This window comes from Grampus griseus, assembly GCF_964374135.1.
Source record: "Grampus griseus genome assembly, chromosome: 2".
Lineage (NCBI taxonomy): Eukaryota > Metazoa > Chordata > Mammalia > Artiodactyla > Delphinidae > Grampus > Grampus griseus.
The window spans coordinates 140,440,739-140,458,460 of record NC_139018.1 but is presented as its reverse complement, the minus strand read 5'-3'; positions in this window follow the sequence as shown (position 1 = coordinate 140,458,460).

The window sequence follows — 17,722 nt, the reverse complement described above, 5'->3', positions numbered from 1 at the left end:
CGCTCCTGTCCGCCGAGGCCCTGCGACCACTGGAGGTCCCCGACTCCGCGGTACCTTCTCTGTGGGCACGCAAAGTCCCCACACGACACTCCCACTACGAGACCAGAGCCCAAGTCCGGACCTTCGGAAAGCCTTAAACACCGGAAGCGGAAATGCGAGCCCCAGAAAGACTGGGGCTTGGCCGGACTACATTTCCCATAGGCCTCCACCAGGCCCTGCAGACTGACAGCATGATTAACCAGTAATCTATGCGGATGGCTTGGGCGCCCATTTGTTTCAGACGAATCATTGACGACGGGTGGGACTTTCCTACACGCCGGATTTGGGGGTGCGGATCCGCAACTATAATCGTCGCACGTGGAGCGGGTAGTCTTTCCTCGCTTCTCCCACCCCCGTGATAATTTGGGGAGGTGGCGGCTTCTCGCCTTACTCCGCCCGGGGACCACTGAAAGAGAGACCCTTTCCAAAGCGTTTTCCCTTACAGCTGAAAGCGGGTGTTTATCCCTGTTAATCCGTATTTAATCCTATTATACAGGTGAATAAACCCAGGCAGCTTGGACCCCAGGTCTCTTTTAGAGTGGCGCTGAGACTCCAATTCAGATGTTTTGCCTCTTAAAGTACTTTTCTGGCATAGTTGCCCACTGTGGTAATGCTTCACCACTATCCTCCCCCTTGCCTAACACACACACACACACACACACACACACACACACACACACACTTCCTTATTTCCTGTGTGCACGGTCCTGGGTGATTCAAGATAAATATCATTGACGCTTATTCATTTAACAATCAATTGTAGAGCATATACTTTGGGACAAGTGAAAAATTTCCTCCTCTTAGTGCAGCCCCTGCTCTGCACTCCTCTTAAGGAGTGCAGTCTGGCAGAGGATGCATTTTCTAAAATGAAATGGTGAACAACTCCAATGCAGTGTGGTAAGTGCTAAATGGAGGTGCTTTCAAATTAAATGACTGGAAGGAAATACTGGAGAGCAGCTGGGACAGCCCAGGAGGAAAGAAGGTGCACCCTCAGGGAAAGGGGGCAGGAAACTATACTTCACTTTTGCATATTTTATCTGGTTTGCTTCTGAAAACAAATTTTGCCTAGTTAGGTCTCACTCCCTATTTAACAGATAAAAGGTCTAAAATTCAACAGAAGGTGGGTGAAGCTACAATTCCCCCCCAGGAGGGGCAGCCTGCGGTGGGGCAAGGGAAGAACAGAACAACAAGAGGGGCTCTCCGTAGAGTCCTAAATCCAGTTACAAGTCTGGGCCATGGAGATTCCTTCTAGCCTCTTGATTTTAGTTCCAAGAGGGCTAATGTGGAAAACTCGGGCCAGCGCTTTCAGCATGCACACACAGCCCAGAAGTTCCAGAGAGCTGCCTCAGGGACCAGTGAGGTGGGGCAAAGACCCAGCCCGGGAGAGCGCTTTGGGTTCTCACCATCCAGTCACCACAGCATCTCTGCTTTTACATGTTTTCTATTATTTCAAGGTTTCACTTGAAAAAGTGGTTCCACTGTTACAAAAAGAAAATGGAAAATGACTAATCCAAGTATTCCATGTGCCATTCCCTTAACTCAGGGATCTCCTGAGCCAATGGAACTTTCACTGGAAGCAAAACCAAACCTGGAAAGGGTCGTCCCAAACCTAGCTCCTATCACCTTCACTGTCAAAACCACATCCAGTCCTCCAAACAAGAAGACTTGCATACGTGCCCTTGAGCTGCAAGCCACACTCCCCAAGGACTGGGACTAGAGGCCCCCGAAGAGTCTACACAGATGAGATGTTTTCCCAGCTAAAGCTTTCTGGTTCCTCAGAGGACAGTTGGTCTCAGAAACCTAGAAAGGTCCATTCTTTGGTGAAAGCAGGTTCCATTCGATCTGAGTTATCAATATTACCAGAGACAGTAGGATTTCAACGTTCACCGCCACACCGAGTGATTTCGAGCAGCCTTCTGGAATGGGATGGGCAAGTACGGGCATCAGCTGAGCAGGTGAGGCAAAACGAGATCTCCAGAAGTGATTTGCCCTAGTCATGCTGCTAGTTAGGGGCACAGGTGTGTCTAGAACCAGGCCTGTCAGGTCTCTTTGGCTCCCAATACCCCATCCGCTGCACCACAGATCTCAGGACAGGAACAGGAGGGAGACAGGCAGGAGCTAGTGTCTCAGAAAGGCGGCATCACATGGGACAGCTGAGAGAGGCAAGTGACAATAGTGCTGAAACTCTTCAGCAAGAGGGTGGTTTCTAGACCATTGATATGTTAGAAAAACATGGCACAGAGGGATTTACAAGCAGTGTGTAAGGAGACAAGGATTTTGAGATGAAAGAAATAAGCGTATGCTCTAAGAATTCAACTAATTACAGCCATGTGTACTGAGTGGAGACCACTGTCTCCTAAGCCCACTGGATCGTCCACTTAACTCCAACTTAACCAGTGACACTAACCTGTCTGTGGAAGGGGGCGTGTTCATCAGGGAAACCTGGAAGAAAGTGTTAACGAGGGCTTCCCTGGTGGCGCAGTGGTTAAGAATCCGCCTGCCAATGCAGGGGACACAGGTTCGAGCCCTGGCCTGGGACGATTCCACATGCCGCGGAGCAACTGAGCCGGTGCGCCACAGCTACTGAGCCTGTGCTCTAGAGCCCGCGAGCCACAACTACTGAAGCCCGCGTGCCTAGAGCCCGTGCTCCACAACAAGAGAAGCCACCACAATGAGAAGCCCGCGCACCGTAACGAAGAGCAGCGCACACTCGCCGCAACTGGAGAAAGCCGCGCACAGCAACAAAGACCCAACACGGCCAAAAATAAAAATAAAATTAAAAAAAAAAAGTTAACGAGGCAATCTTGGGGACGGAGCCGACAGCGCTGGGGGGGCAGGGAAGAGAAGGGGATTTTGAAGTGCAGCATTCATCACCTGAGGGGGGTGCGTCACATGACCCCTTTCTTTCAATCCGTGCTCATCAACAGCCACTGTCTGATCACAAAGCCACCATTTCGATTTTCCGTCACTGGAGACCAGGAACAAGGGGTGCTCTGAAAGTGGCTTGGGATTGGAGATCCCCAAGTAAATGAATAATAATTGGGCTTCTGGAATATTGGTCTCTCGGAAATTTAGTTACCAGGAGCCTCCCACCCAGTGTCCGGTCATCTCTGGGTGCCTGCACCATGAAACTTGGGGACTGGAACTCGTGAGTGGTAAATCTGCCAAGATGCGCCACCCCGAGGCATCCTGGCAGGCCTCCTGCCCCGACACCGACAGTGCAAACAAACGGCGGACACACTGTGCCTGCCAAGGCCTGTGAGCTGTGAGGGGCCTGGGCAAAGTGTTTCCTCGGAGCCAGACCTTCCTCCTCCCAGCAGCCATTCTTCTACAGCTGCCGTGGGCCTTTGAATGGATGGAAAATTCACAGAGTTGGGACACTGGGAAGAGTGAGCAGGGGAGAGGGAGTGAGGGGCAGGTAGGCCCAGGAGCCACAGTCTCTGCTGATGCCAGAGGCAAGAGCTCAGTTGCACCAGTGGCTGGGTGGAGCACCAAAGGGAATTAACCACAGCCCCTACTCTCCACCGGCCTCTGCAACCTTCTGTCTCACGACCTGAGCATCATCCGTGCGATTCCACCTTCACCTTCTCTGTGGCCACGGGCTATTTTATCAAGTCAAGAGGGTGAGAGAAAGGAAAGACTCTAATATTCTGTCCAGAGATTTGAAATAGCTTAACAGGGCCAGGCAGCAGGGAGGTTAAAATGGCCCTGCATTTGAAAAACTCCAGGTCTGTCTGTGAAAGACTGTGGGACGGGCAAGCCCAGCACACCGGGCCCCTGCACAGCTCCCTGGTTATGAGACAGGACTCCCATCAGGGATAAAGGGTTGGGGAGGGCGACCACCAGTCACGTGCAAGGAAGGACCAGTTACAATTGTGGATCATCTTGATACTAGGGGAGTAGCCAATATGCTGTTTTTATTTTAGTGTTTTGTTATTCTCTCCATTGGTTCCTTAGGTGTTTCTCGTGGCTGTAATAATGCAGCGGGGTTAATTGACTTCAGGAGTAGCGTGTTAAGCCACAGGTGCAGGGCAAGGTACATACTGAACCATGAATTGTGTTACACTAAGCTACTATGGCTTATTGTAAACCAGAAATGCAACCCAAAAGGAAATAAAATTCCATGAAAAACAAGAGGAAGTCTCATGATGACCTGCCTCAAAATGTAAAATCTCTATTAAAAGTGACACAAGTGGCACAAGTGTGTCTAGAGCCAGGTCGGTTCAGCTCCCAACACTCCACCTGCCCCACTGCAAACTTCAGAACAGGGTCAGGAGGAGACAAATTACTGACCCAGAGGGGACCTGATGGGGGGACTTCGGGGTGCTGCTAAGTTGTTTCTTGACCAGGGTGCTGTTTACACAGGTGTATACAGTTTGTAAAAATTATATGAGCTGTACACTTATCTATGTGTTATATTTCGTTTTTTTTTCTGGCTGTGCCGGGCAGCTTGTGGGATCTTAGTTCCCTGACCAGGGATTGAACCCGTGCCCCACGCATTGGAAGTATGGAGTCTTATCCACTGAACCGCCAGGGAAGTCACTGTGTGTTATGTTTCAACAAAAAGTTAAAACAAGAACTGTCTCAGGATATAGTTATACGAATACCCTGGGATTAAAAGGGTGAGAGTAAGATAAAGTCTCCAAGCTTCACTGCTTGCCCAGAGAGAAGAGAAATAGATGGTGTACTACGGAGTTAGCTATAAGAAAGGGGATGCATGTTTTTCACTGACTTTTGATGATCTGTGACATTTTGAAAACAAAAGCTTTTTCGTTAGGATTCTGGTTGGTGGGTTGGTTTTTATAAATGTCTTTCGCTGTGTCTCCATTCACTGATACCAATAAATTGTAACTGAGGTGAAAGGTCACTGAAGTTAAAAATAACTTAATCATCTTACCAAAGGGAAGTGTAGGAAACCTAACCCATTTTCCAGGTCAGAATTTTGGGCTCCATCCGCCTCTTGCATTTACATACAACTGTATGGAGAGAACCCAACTGGCATATATTTATTGACTTCCTATCACATGCCAGGCCCTGCTCTGAGTGCTGGAGAGAGAGTTTGGAACCTCAGTAGGGGTGTGAGCATAAAAACTCGAAGAGGGACAGGGCAGAATCACGAAACAGGTCAATGCAATGAGAGTCACAGGCACGGAAATTGGAGAGCTCAGGGGTGTGGTGGGCGGGATCACGTCCACCAGGCAAGTGCAGGGAAGACCTCACGAAGGGGGTGGTACCCAGGCTGAGTCTTCAAAGATGTGCAGGTGTGCCCTGGGCAGACAGGGCAGCCCAGCAATCCACAAGAGGGAGCAGAGGGAGCAGAGAGACGAGGCCCAGCAGGGCTCATTGAGGGGAGCTGCCAGGGGGCGAGGATGGTCAAGGGCATAGAGGTGTGGTGACGAGGGCAAGGCCAGGTATGAACGTAAGGTTCCACAGAGGCCCCCATCAGGAAGGCCATCAGGAAGGCCCCCATCAGGAAGACCTCATCTGCCCTCCTTAGGGGGATGGGGGAGCACCGGAGGGTTTAAGCTAGGTAGTGACAGGTTCAGTTCTTTGCTGTGGAAGGACGCTCACTCTGGCTACAACAGAGGATGGAGCAGCGGGAAGCAGGGCCAGAGGGAGCTTGGGGGGCACCAGGAAGGGGGCTTTTGCAGTGTCGGGCAGGGGTTTGAACTACGCCAGGGGGGTCGGGTCTGGGAAAAGTTGAGAAGGGCTTGGTTTCCAAACGGCTCTAAGGGATTCGAGGGAAGAAGAGTCTTGGACGACTCCTAGGTTTTTGGGTTGGGTGACACCGAGTGGATGGCAGTGCTACTCACAACGAGGAAACACACCTGTGGAACCAGCACCCTGATCAAGGGAGGCAGGTGGGGGACTTGAGTTCTGAACATGCAAGTTTGAGGCTCTAGGAACAAGGGCAGGAGGTGAGTAAGTTGCAGGAAGAAGCCAGTAGAGAGGGAGAGACTGGAAATCGAGAGAGGAAATAGCAGATGAGCAAGGTCCTGGGTCCTGGAGGGAGGTGGAGGCAAGTGACAGGTGGAGATAGATGACTATTAAACCAAAAGCACACATCTCGGCTGAGCCCGGAGGCAAGGAAGTGACAGGGTTTGATACACAGAAGTTTGCTGGTTGGGACACTGAGGGAGGCCACGTTTGGCAGGCTCAAGGTTCTCAGAGGTGAGCAGAGCCTGGGGGCTGGCGTGGGTCTGAGGGGCAATGGGTACAGGGCGGCCACTGCGGGGCCGGGGAGAGGGAAGTGACCAAAGTCACGTGAAAGACTTGCTGAGGTGGGCCTGGGGGCCACACTGAGGGTAAAGAAGATGCCTTTAAAAAAAAACCATTTACTGTAGGTTTTTAATGGTCCCAAGGCTGTTCCCATGAACTTAGAAACAAACTGGTAACAAAAACTCGGTCCCTAAATATATGTACCTTGAAGGGGAAATAGTCTTTGTTACAGAGACACAGGTGTAATTGAGTTGTGAACAGAGATGTAGCAGAGGCAGATCTGCCGAGGGGGCTGGGGCTTCTTGACTGTTTTTAGGGGAAGAAGGCCGTGTCCTTCCATCCAACACATCCGGCATAAAGACCCCTCCTTGCCTCTGCAGACCCCCTCTAGGTGCAAGCAGGACAGGAAGCAATGGGCTCTCAACCTTTCTAGAACCACCATTTGTCATTTCCCCAACCTGGTTCCAGTCTAATTCTGCAATTTCAGCTAATCTGGCTTCCTTTCTTTCCAGGACATTTTGTGTTTATACCAGGTAGGGAGGAATAAAAAAAGAAACTTAGTTAGAAAGGTTTAAAAACCTTAATACCAATTCTTTTCTCAAGTTGAGCTTAAGGGAAAGAGAAAAAACACCATTTCTACAACCCAAATTCCAGAACTGAATGCCACCTAGGAAACCCGCCTGTCCACTCTCCCTTACAGGCAGGGCAGCTCTTGTATCTTCCCAGACAGATGGAAATCTTTCTCCTAGTAAAGCGGCATGACGACAGGTAACGGAACTTCTTGTTCACAACCTTTCTCCAGCACCTAGCATGGTGATGGTACACACGCCCTCAGTAAACGTTTGCCCTGTAAGTGAAGGAATGGAATCGGTGACGGGGATTTCACAGCCTACGTGGTTTGGTGTAACAACTGCTACTGCCCAGAGCTTCCTTGTGTCTAACTTAGTTGATTCTGGATGGAGATGGCCTCCCAAGGAGACCATTGGGAATCATCTGGCACCTTAGCCAAAGCTGCCTCTCCAAGTGTTGGCTGACAGACTGGATGCAGAGATAGCAAAGAGCAGTGGAGAGGTGGGTGCACTGGTCAAGCACACAGGACTAGGTTCACCCAAAGGTGTGCTCTTTGAAGCAAGTGATTTCTTTCCCCCAAAGGTCTTGGACCACTTCCAGCCTGGGGCAGGAGGTGAGTTGGGTGGGGAAGTGAGATATGGGTTTGTCAAGTTCAGGTTTTTAACACATGTGAAAAGACAGACTCAGGAAAAGAGTGGGACTGTACTTTATTAGGCAATTTGGAGCATCCACCCTGTAAGAACCAAGGTGCGTTCTGAAGGCAGGCCCTACGCGTAGGAGAGAAAAGCCTATTTACCCTCCTCTTCCCTCCTAACAAAGCCCTTCACCTGCTATCATCCTGTCTTTACTGTTTCATAGCTCAAGGACCCAAGAACAAAGCCCTGGTAGCATCCCAAGATCAAGGGCGACATCTGTAGGACAACTCTTGATTCAAGCCCAAATCTCTCCAGGGTACAGGTGATGTGTCCTCAAAATCAACACTTCCTTAAAAATAACGTTCTTTGTATACAAAAGCTACCAGACAGAATTCTAGATCTGCATATATAAGATAAAAACGACAAGTGCACAGAGTGATGATTACAGGGCCATGTATCTGGGGGGTAAAGACACAAGGCAACCCTGCAGAGTGCAGGACTGTTTCACCCTGAAGAAGACAGAAATACCATCCACCAGGGGGAGGCAGCTGGCGGCTCTGACTTCACCTCACGCTCAAAAACTAAAACCCTGCAAGAATAAATGTGTCCCCACCGACCCACAGCCGACTTACCCCAGGACAGTAAGCAGAGACAAGAGCAAACACATACATCTCCATTTATGCCTTCCCTGGCAGGCCCCGGGCAACTCCTATCAATGGGAAGGTACTGGGACACTGGTTCTGGGCCAGACTCCCTCGTGTTCCGGTGTTCCTGACACTTTCTAGAACGAGAAAAGGGCTTTAGCTTCATGCGGATGACTCAGAATGGGAGAAGCCCCTCCACCTTGACCCGAAATCAAACCCCAGGACACAAAGGCAGGAAGGGCCAGTTCTGCCATGGCAGGGGCCCTGGGATGCTAGCAGCTCGGGTGAAGGCACCTTAGCCCAACAACTGGCAGCAGAACGACCAGACAACACCAACAGGTTTCTGGTATTTCTCTAAAATGTGGGCCATGCTGTCTTCTGTTCCACACAGAGAAATATCCCCCCTGTTCTACCAAAGAGGAAACTGGGGCACAGAGGATGGAGAGAGAAGGAGCCAATCAAGTCAAGAAACGTGACAGAAAAAGCCCTAGCTTTCCGACCTTACATTCCTACGCTCTGTTCTCGGGGTTTGACTCTGACCACTAAGACGATGGGATCCTAGAAATGAGGGTGAGTAGGGAAAGATCCCCAACAAGCCTTTAGGAAGAATGGCTCTTCTACAGACACATCCCTGTCTGGGGGCAGAGTGGCAAGTGCCCTCCTGGGCCAGTTCCTCACCTTCCCTCTCTGCCCCTTCAGTAAAGTTTCTCCTTCATGTGAGTTCTCTGATGTGTGATAAAATTGGAGCTGTTGCTGAAGCCTTTGCCGCACTCGGGGCATTTGTAGGGCTTCTCCCCAGTGTGTATTCGCTGGTGTATGATGAGGACTGAATTCCAGCTAAAGCCTTTCCCGCACTCGGGACACCTGTATGGCTTGTCTCCCAGATGGGCTCTCTGATGCATGACCAGGATGGAGCCCCGGCTGAAGCTCTTGCCGCACATGAGGCATTTGTAGGGCTTCTCACCCGTGTGGGTCCTCTGGTGCACCACCAGCTGGGAGCGCTGGCTGAAGCCTTTCCCACACTCATTGCATTTGTAGGGCTTCTCACCCGTGTGGATTCTCTGGTGCTTGATGAGGTTGGAGCTCCAGCTGAAGCTCTCCCCACATGTCAGGCACTCATAGGGCTTCTCGCCCGTGTGCATCCCCTGGTGTGCAATCAGGCTGGAGCTCTGGCTGAAGGTCTTCCCGCACTCCCCGCACTTGTAGGGCTTCTCCACCAGGTGGGTCCTCCGGTGCGTGGCCAGGTTGGAGCTGCGGCTGAAGCTCTTCCCGCACTCGCTGCACTGATAAGGTTTTTCTCCCGTGTGAGTTCTCCGGTGGGTGATGAGGGCCGAGCTCTGGCTGAACCTCTGCCCGCAGTCGGGGCACTTGTACGGCTTCTCTCCTGTGTGGATCCTCTGGTGCCTGATGAGGTTGGAGTTGTAACTAAAGCTTTCACCGCATTCTTTACATTCGTAGGGCTTCTCTCCCGTGTGGATCCCCTGATGTGTGTTCAGGCTGGACCGGTTTCCAAAGCTCTTGCCACACTCGGGGCACGAGTACGGTTTCTCCCCCGTGTGAGTCCGCTGATGGGCGATGAGGTTGGGGCTCCTGCTGAAACTCTTGCCGCACTCAGCACACTGGAAGGGTTTCTCTCCCGTGTGGATCCTCTGGTGGGTGATGAGGTTTGCACTCCGGCTGAAGCTTTTCCCACAGTCCCTGCACTTATAAGGTTTCTCCCCGGTGTGAGTAGTTTGGTGTCTACTGAAGTTGGAACCATCACTAAAGCTTTTTCCGCACTCATCACATTTGTAGTATTTCTCTCCTGTGTGGGTCCGCTCGTGCGTGATGAGGTGGGATTTCCGGCTGAAGGTTTTCCCACACTGGGGACACTCATAGGGCTTCTCACCCAGGTAGGTGCCCTGAAGGCCTATGAGCTGTCCAACTTCCCTGCTCTGGGGTGGCACCTCCCCATGGTCCTCCCCTGGGGTGTTTCCCCGGGGCCCTCGGGAGCTGCAGTCTCTCTCCAAGTCACTTTCCCAGTCAGATTGTGGAATGCCTTCCCCTTCAGGCATTTCGGAGAACATTTCATGTGATTCAACATCCTCAAATATGTCTTGGTTAGAGTTCTCCCCATTTTCACTCTGGATCTCAAAATCTGAAACAATGAAGAAAATTGTACAATTTGTACTCAATTTCCTGTAATGATGAGAAAAGAAAACCAAAGGGGAAATTTAAAATGAATTAAACTTCGAGTGAAAATAAAAAGGCTAGAGAACCCTCAAAACTTAAAAAAAAAAGACAGGTTTATTTCCTTCTAACTGGTTATCCAGTTGCCAGGTCTCATATCTTTAGGGTGATCACCCAGAATTTCTAAGTCTTAAAGATGTGGGTTTCAGGTCTCTACCTGTTTCTCCACTGGGAAATGAGATCAGGTGGGAATTTTCAAATTCCTGATCAAAGGAAAGCAACAGGGTACACAGTCCCCAATACTCACCATGGTGCTCGATGCTTAGTAGGTGCTCTATTGAATTTGATGAATGAATGAATGAGTTTCTTATTGATACCACAGATATTCCCCTAAAGCTCAGTCTCCTTTCAAATGGAGCTTATATAATAATTCTGTGCATTAAAATGTCTGATGCTTATAATCTTATTAGTTGGCATTTAAGTAAGATACAGACAAGATGACAGGGCACCAGCAACAAGGACTCTATGTGTCTATACACATGACTGGAAACAAGTAAGTGGGCAGTTAAAAGAGCCCTCAAATTTGGGGACTTCCCTGGCGGTCCAGTGGTTAGGACTCCGCACTTCCACTATAGGGGCACGGGTTTGAGCCCTGGTCAGGGAACTAAGATCCCACATGCTACGCAGCCAAAAAAAAAAAAAAAAAAAGAGCCCTCAAATTTACCTGCAGTGAGAGTCTACAGATAGATCTCCTATCGGTAATACAAAATATCTACCTTCCAGAAACTTGCCAAACTACTGCCCAATACTTATCAAACGTTTGGGTGAAACAAATCATGAGGGAGGACTGCTGGAAGAACAAGTCTCTTCCTCAAATGAGAGACTCTAAAGTCTATCCCAGGATTAAGCCAGCAGAGCTGTGGGCCTGGATCACACTGCTCTGACACTGGCAGAACTGTGTTCACTGAACTGTGTGTTGGTTTAATGACTCTGGCTGACACTGATGAACACTCTAAGAAGGGTCATTAGAAATTAATCACAGACTTCCCTGGTGGTCCAGTGCTTAAGAGTCCGTGCTGCCACTGCAGGGGGCACAGGTTCGATCCCTGGTCGGGGAACTAAGATACCGCATGCCGCACAGCACAGCCAAAAAGTAAAAAATTAAAAAGAAATGAACTTCTATCAACTAACATTACATTGTTAATCAATATTAAAAAAAAAAAGAAAGAAATTAATGGCTGTGTCAGCTACAAACTGGCACTTGCCATCTACCTGTACAAGGACTAAATCACATGCTGCTGCAGCTGCTGACTTTCAACTCCCCCTGAAAGGAGTTCAGGGTGGAGAGCAGAAATGAGGCCCTCCATGCCCTGGGAAAAACTGGCAGAACACGTCTTCAGATAGTTAATATTTTCAGGAGACCATTTTATGAGCCCAATTCTTGCATCTCCTCGTATCTAGAAAAGCACTCAATTCCTTCATGGTGACGTCTGCCCCTCGGGATTAGCAGTAACCTTCAAGAGACTAGCAGAAACCTTCTGCAAAAAAATATGTGCTTGATTGTGTATACTCCCCCTTCACCAAAATCACATATATACTGACCTCCCCCATTACGTCTTTGGAGCAGTTTCTCAGAGCTACCTGAGATGCTGTCTCCCGAGTTATAGTTCTCATTTTCTCCCAAATAAAACTTAACCCTCAACTCTCACACTGTGCATTTTTTTAAGTCAGCAGCTGTCAGGAACATTAATGCTGCCAGGAAGTTGTTGACGACATTGTTTATACCACACAATATCCTCTTGATCGGCCAGAGGAGGAAATTTCTCTCTGATGGAAGTATCAAAAGGAGCTTCTCTTCTGAGTGATCTGTGTCTGCCTCACGCCCCTGACTGTGGCTCCCTCTCTGCCTTGCCTGCTTGGAAGCTTGGAGCCAAAAGCCCAGAGCAGGAATACTGGATGTTTTTACAGCATGCAACTTGTGTTCTTTCATTTTTTCCTTCCCAATATTTTCTTCTTTACTATAATTTCTTTGTGCTCTATTTCTGTAAGGTATCTTCAACCCTTTTTTAAAATTCTATAGAGTATACAGAAGTCAGTCAATGCTTTTACTGATAAAGGTGATAGCCTGATTATTACTAAGACCTAACATCACACATCAGACCTCATAAGAAAGTAGTTCCATTCATAGCAAGGAAGACAATTAGCAAAATAATTACACAAAGGCCTAGTGACATTTCCATTGTTAATGCTGATAAACTGTTTAAGGTTAGATGCTCAATTCAGTGATTATTAGTCTCTATAAGTTAATGTAAATTTCCGTATATGAACATGATACAATGTGGCCTACATCTCTCAGGTTGAACCTAGGTTCCACTCATGTCTTTAGTCAAAATAAGATCTACTTAAACTTGCAATTAAGCATATAATTACATTTCATGCTCACACTGACACAGATGCTGCTGGTAATCTGTGGACTCCTATAATTGCCCTCGGGCCCCCCTCCCCCAGATCTCCAGGGGATGGATACAGGAATGAGGGGCACCATGCAAGCTCCTGCCTGGCTAGGGCCAGAAATTCTGTGCTTCCTCAACATCCTGCAAGACTGCTCTTTTGCAAGTTTCTATCACAGAGCTCTGCTATTATCTCTTCTATAAGAACCTCCAGGCTGAGGCCCTGATTCATTTTCTTCAAGCTAACATGACCCAAAACCCTTTTGTGATGACCTTTGTAGTTTCTCTTCTGAATAGGGACAGTAGTTAATAGAGTTTTTCATTGCCCTAAAATCAGAACTGGTATGTTCCAGGCTGAGCTCAGAAGCAACAGGAAAAACAAAAACTCAGACTTCATTTTCAGTGAGATCAGGAGGGAGATCAATTTGCAGACAACAAAATACATGTAAGGGCTTCCAAAAACAGCAGAGACCGGGCGGAAGCCAAGGAGGGAAAACGTGAAGAGAACAAGCATGGAAAGCAGGAGGGGGGCGCTCTTGGGGGAAGTGTCTCAAAAAGCTCAGGCAGAAAATCACTTCCTGAGGGTCAGGGACTCACCCTCAAGTACATCGGTACATTTGGGAACTGGGGTGAGCAGGGCTGGCTTCTTTGGTTCGGAGAAGCAAGGGAGGTGAGGCTACAATTATACAGAATCACACAGATGAGCTGTGTGTGCAGGAAGCTTTCTGTTTCTGTAAAGCAGCGGAGAGAGCCTTGACTCTCCCAAGTGAATCACAGGAATTATTGTTATTGAGAAAAATGACCATTTTTCATCCCTAAAAAATGTTAAGTGAAGCAACCGCCTCTGTGAAGGAAGACCACAAAGTAGAAGTTGAGAACAGACAACAGGAAGAGAGGAAATGTGATCTGGGAAGAAGGGAAAAAAATCCAGAGAAATGAAGACAAAATGGGGAGGAACTCAACGGAAAATAGGCACCTTGGAAAGCACAGGAAGGGAAAGGGAGAATTGAAGTGAGATGGAAACAAAGAAAGAAGTTAGAAAGATTAAAGACCAAGGGGGAAAGCGGGGCAGGGTGGTGGTGGTGGGATGAATTGGGTGATTGGGATTGACATGTATACACTGATATGTATAAAATAGATAACTAATAAGAACCTGCTGTATAAAAAAAAAATAAAGTTCAAAAAAAAAAGATTAAAGAGAATGACAGAAACCAAAGTGAGATAAAAGGAGAATCAATAAATATATAACTAGAGTTCTCAAAAAAGGAAACTAAGCCAAAGGAATAGAACAAATCCTTCAAGTATAATCTATAAAGATAGAAGAACCCTTGATGGGACTTCCCTGGCAGTCCAGTGGTTAAGACTCTGCACTTCCAATGCAGGGGGCACAGGTTCGATCTCTGGTCGGGGAACTAAGATCCCATGTACCCCGTGGTCAAAAAATTAAATACATAAATACATTTAAAAAAAAAGACAGAAAAACCCTTGAAAGGTACACTGTGTGCCAAGGAAAACTAACCCAGGGTGGTTACTAATGAGACAGGGGACAAGAAGGTAAAAAGATCGAATCACTTATATGGGGGAGGAAAATCAACCAGTCTCAAATTTCTCTCCGGTAACATTCAATCCCTGCAGATCATACAGCAAGAGCTACAAGACATGCAAGCAAAGAAAACGGATGTGAAGGATTTTACGTTCAACAAAACTGTCCTTCAAGCATGAAGTTTACAGGCCAACAGCTTTGAATATACACAAGTTCGCAGAATACTGTTCCTATGACCCTTCTTGAGGAAACTATTGGGAGATGAATTTCGGTCAACCACGAGACAAAGGCAATGCTAGAGCAAAAGGACTGGGGCTGAACAGATACATTTAACTTTAGAACAACGTCTAAAACTACTGTGGCAATTAGAGTGAAAAAAGAGAATGTAAATGTTACACAGACATGTAGGAATGACATGCTAACCAAAATTGGGGTTGTGGGGAAGAAACTGGGATATAGGATATATTCATTAACTGCCTCATCTGTATACCTGGGAGTCCAAAGGTTATCATTTAAAACTGGCAAATCATGTAACTGAAGTATAAGAGTCTTTAACAGTACAAAAATAAACATTATTGTAGATAAGATTACTGACTGAAATGAGGGGAGTAAGGCGGGGAGCAACTATCTCTGTCAAATGTTAAAACATAAAATCTCAATACAGTAAGTCCCCTACATACGAACCCTCAAGTTACGAACTTTCAAAGACATGAACGTGCCCCTGGATGCCAGCTGTTGTACTCTACTACTGTACTTTTCAAGGTACTGTACTTTCAAATTAAAAATGTTTTATTTTTTGTGTTTGTTTGTTATGTATTATTTGTGTGAAAAGTATTATAAACCTGTTACAGTACAATACCACATAGCCGATTGTGTTAGTTGGGTACCTAGGCTAACTTTGTTGGACTTAATGAACAAACTGGACTTACGCACATGCTCTCGGAACAGAACTTGTTTGTATGTAGGGGACTTACTGTAATTAAAACGTTAATAGACAATCAGACCAATGAAACAAAACCAAACCTCCAGAAATAGACTCAGTAGACATGTGAGTTCAGAATTTAATACATGTGAATTCAGGTGGCTCGTGAATAGACAGACCAGTGGAACAGAAAAAAATCATCTCTATGACTATGGGAATTTCACATATGTTGAATATAAGGGGAGCCTCTCCAATCCATGGAGAAAAGACACCACATCCAAAAGACACCAGCATTCACGATGCTGGGAACAAGCAGTTAAGTCAAATGGAAAAATTTCAGTTGGACCCATACTAGGACAAATCTCAAATAGATCAAAGATTTAAAGGGAAAAAAATTAGTACTGAACTATTAGACAAGAATATGAGAGAATTCCTTTATAATCTGGGAGCCTTTAGACATGATGCTTAATTTGTGTGATTATCTTCCTCTGCCACCTCACTGCAGAGGCCCATCTGAGCGGAATCCTGACCCAATAACCCCCTCACTGTCTGCTGCTTAAGGACCAGTCCTATCCTCCTTTACGTAGACAAAGATTCAAGACTGTTATACTCCAGGGAAGGCCAAAGGAAGGTTGAGAGTTCTTTTAAGGTTGGTCTCTGATAACACAGAGGCACGGGAGCCTTTCTAAAGGACAGAAAAGAGCACCCTTCGGGCGATCTGACTTAACAAGGGCCTCCAAATGGGAAAAAAAAAAATCACTGAGCTGGGAAGGATGAGGGATCCTGGTTCCTCCCAAGCTCCTCCTCAAGAAAAGGTGACACTGGTGAAATCAAGAGTATAGAGTACATTCAACTGCGGGCAATTCTCTTTTTTTGTGGGTGGTCAATTAAGAAAGTGAAAACTCAGAAGCTGATGTGGTCAGATAAAAGGGGAATATCATCAACATATTAATGGGTAGAGATGGGATGAGATGGTAGGAGCTGGGAATTTTCTTTAAAAAGGAACTTCACCAGTAGAAAGAGTGTTTGCTATTTCAAAATGAGCATATTTTGTGGATGAGACTGGATACAGGGAGGCAGGCTTCTGAGGAAGTAGGCTTGTGAGCAAGCGGTTGGACAGCCAGATCTCCAGTAGAGAAAACTCAGAGATGAGTCAGGCATTAAGGAAACAGGAAAGAAGGGGTCTCATTTTCTAAATGTTTTGATCTCCCCCGAAACTACTAGAGCAAATTCATAGAGACAGAAATCAGAATGGTGGTTGCCAGGGGTTGTGGGGAGAGAAGGGGAGTTAGTGTTTTTTTTTTTTTTAATAGATTTTATTTAGTTATTTAGTTATTTTTGGCTGCGTTGGGTCTTCGTTGCTGCGCGTGGGCTTTCTCTAGTTGCAGTGAGCAGGGGCTCTTTGTTGCGGTGCGTGGGCTTCTCATTGCGGTGGCTGCTTCTGTCGCGGAGCACGGGCTCTAGGCACGCGGGCCTCAGCAGTTGTGGCATACGGGCTTAGCTGCTCTGCGGCATGTGGGATCTTCCTGGACCAGGAATCGAACCCATGTCCCCTGCATTGGCAGGCAGATTCTTAACCACTGTGCCACCAGGGAAGCCCGGAGTTACTGTTAATGGGTATAGAGTCTCAGTTTGGGAAGAGGAAAAATTTCTGGAGCTGGATGGTGGTGACGGCTTCACAACAATGTGAATGTACTTAATGCCACTGAACTATACACCTAGAAATGGTTAAAATGGTAATCTTATGTTATATATTTTACCACCATAACAAGAAAAAAGAATTTATGGCCCTTATATATCATTTTATGTACTCTTACCAAATTTAAAATAGTTGATACCTTACTAGAAAAATTCTGGAATTAATTTTAAAAGATGAAGTTAATGCTCAAAAAGGCAGAGAATTCTTAGAAACACTATTCAATTTCTGATGGCCTAACAGGCAAAAGAAGAGTATCTTGCTTTAATGGGTATTTCCCTGGTAATTTGTAAGGTTGAACATCTTTTCATGTGGATATAATTTGTTTTTATTCATTTCTAAATTGCCGGACCATATCTTTTACCTTCTATTCTACTGGGTTGACAATTTCTTATGAATTGTAGATGCTCTTACAGAGCAAGATTTTGACTCTTATCTGCTACACTGCAGACTTTGTTACAGATATTTCCTCCCAGTCTGTGCATTTTCGTTGAACTTTGTTCATAGTATCTTATTTATTTATTTTTGGCTGTGTTGGGTCTTCGTTGCTGCACACTTGCTTTCTCTAGTTGCGGCGAGCAGGGGCTACTCTTCGTTGCGGTGTTCAAGCTTCTCATTGTGGTGGCTTCTCTTGTGGAGCACGGGCTCTAGGCATGCGGGCTTCAGTAGTTGTAGCATGCGGTCTCAGTAGTTGTGGCTCACGGGCTCTAGAGCGCAGGCTCAGTAGTTGTGGCGCACGGGCTTAGTTGCTCCGCAGCATGTGGGATCTTCCCAGACCAGGGCTCGAACCCGTGTCCCGTGCATTGGCAGGTGGATTCTTAACCACTCCGCCACC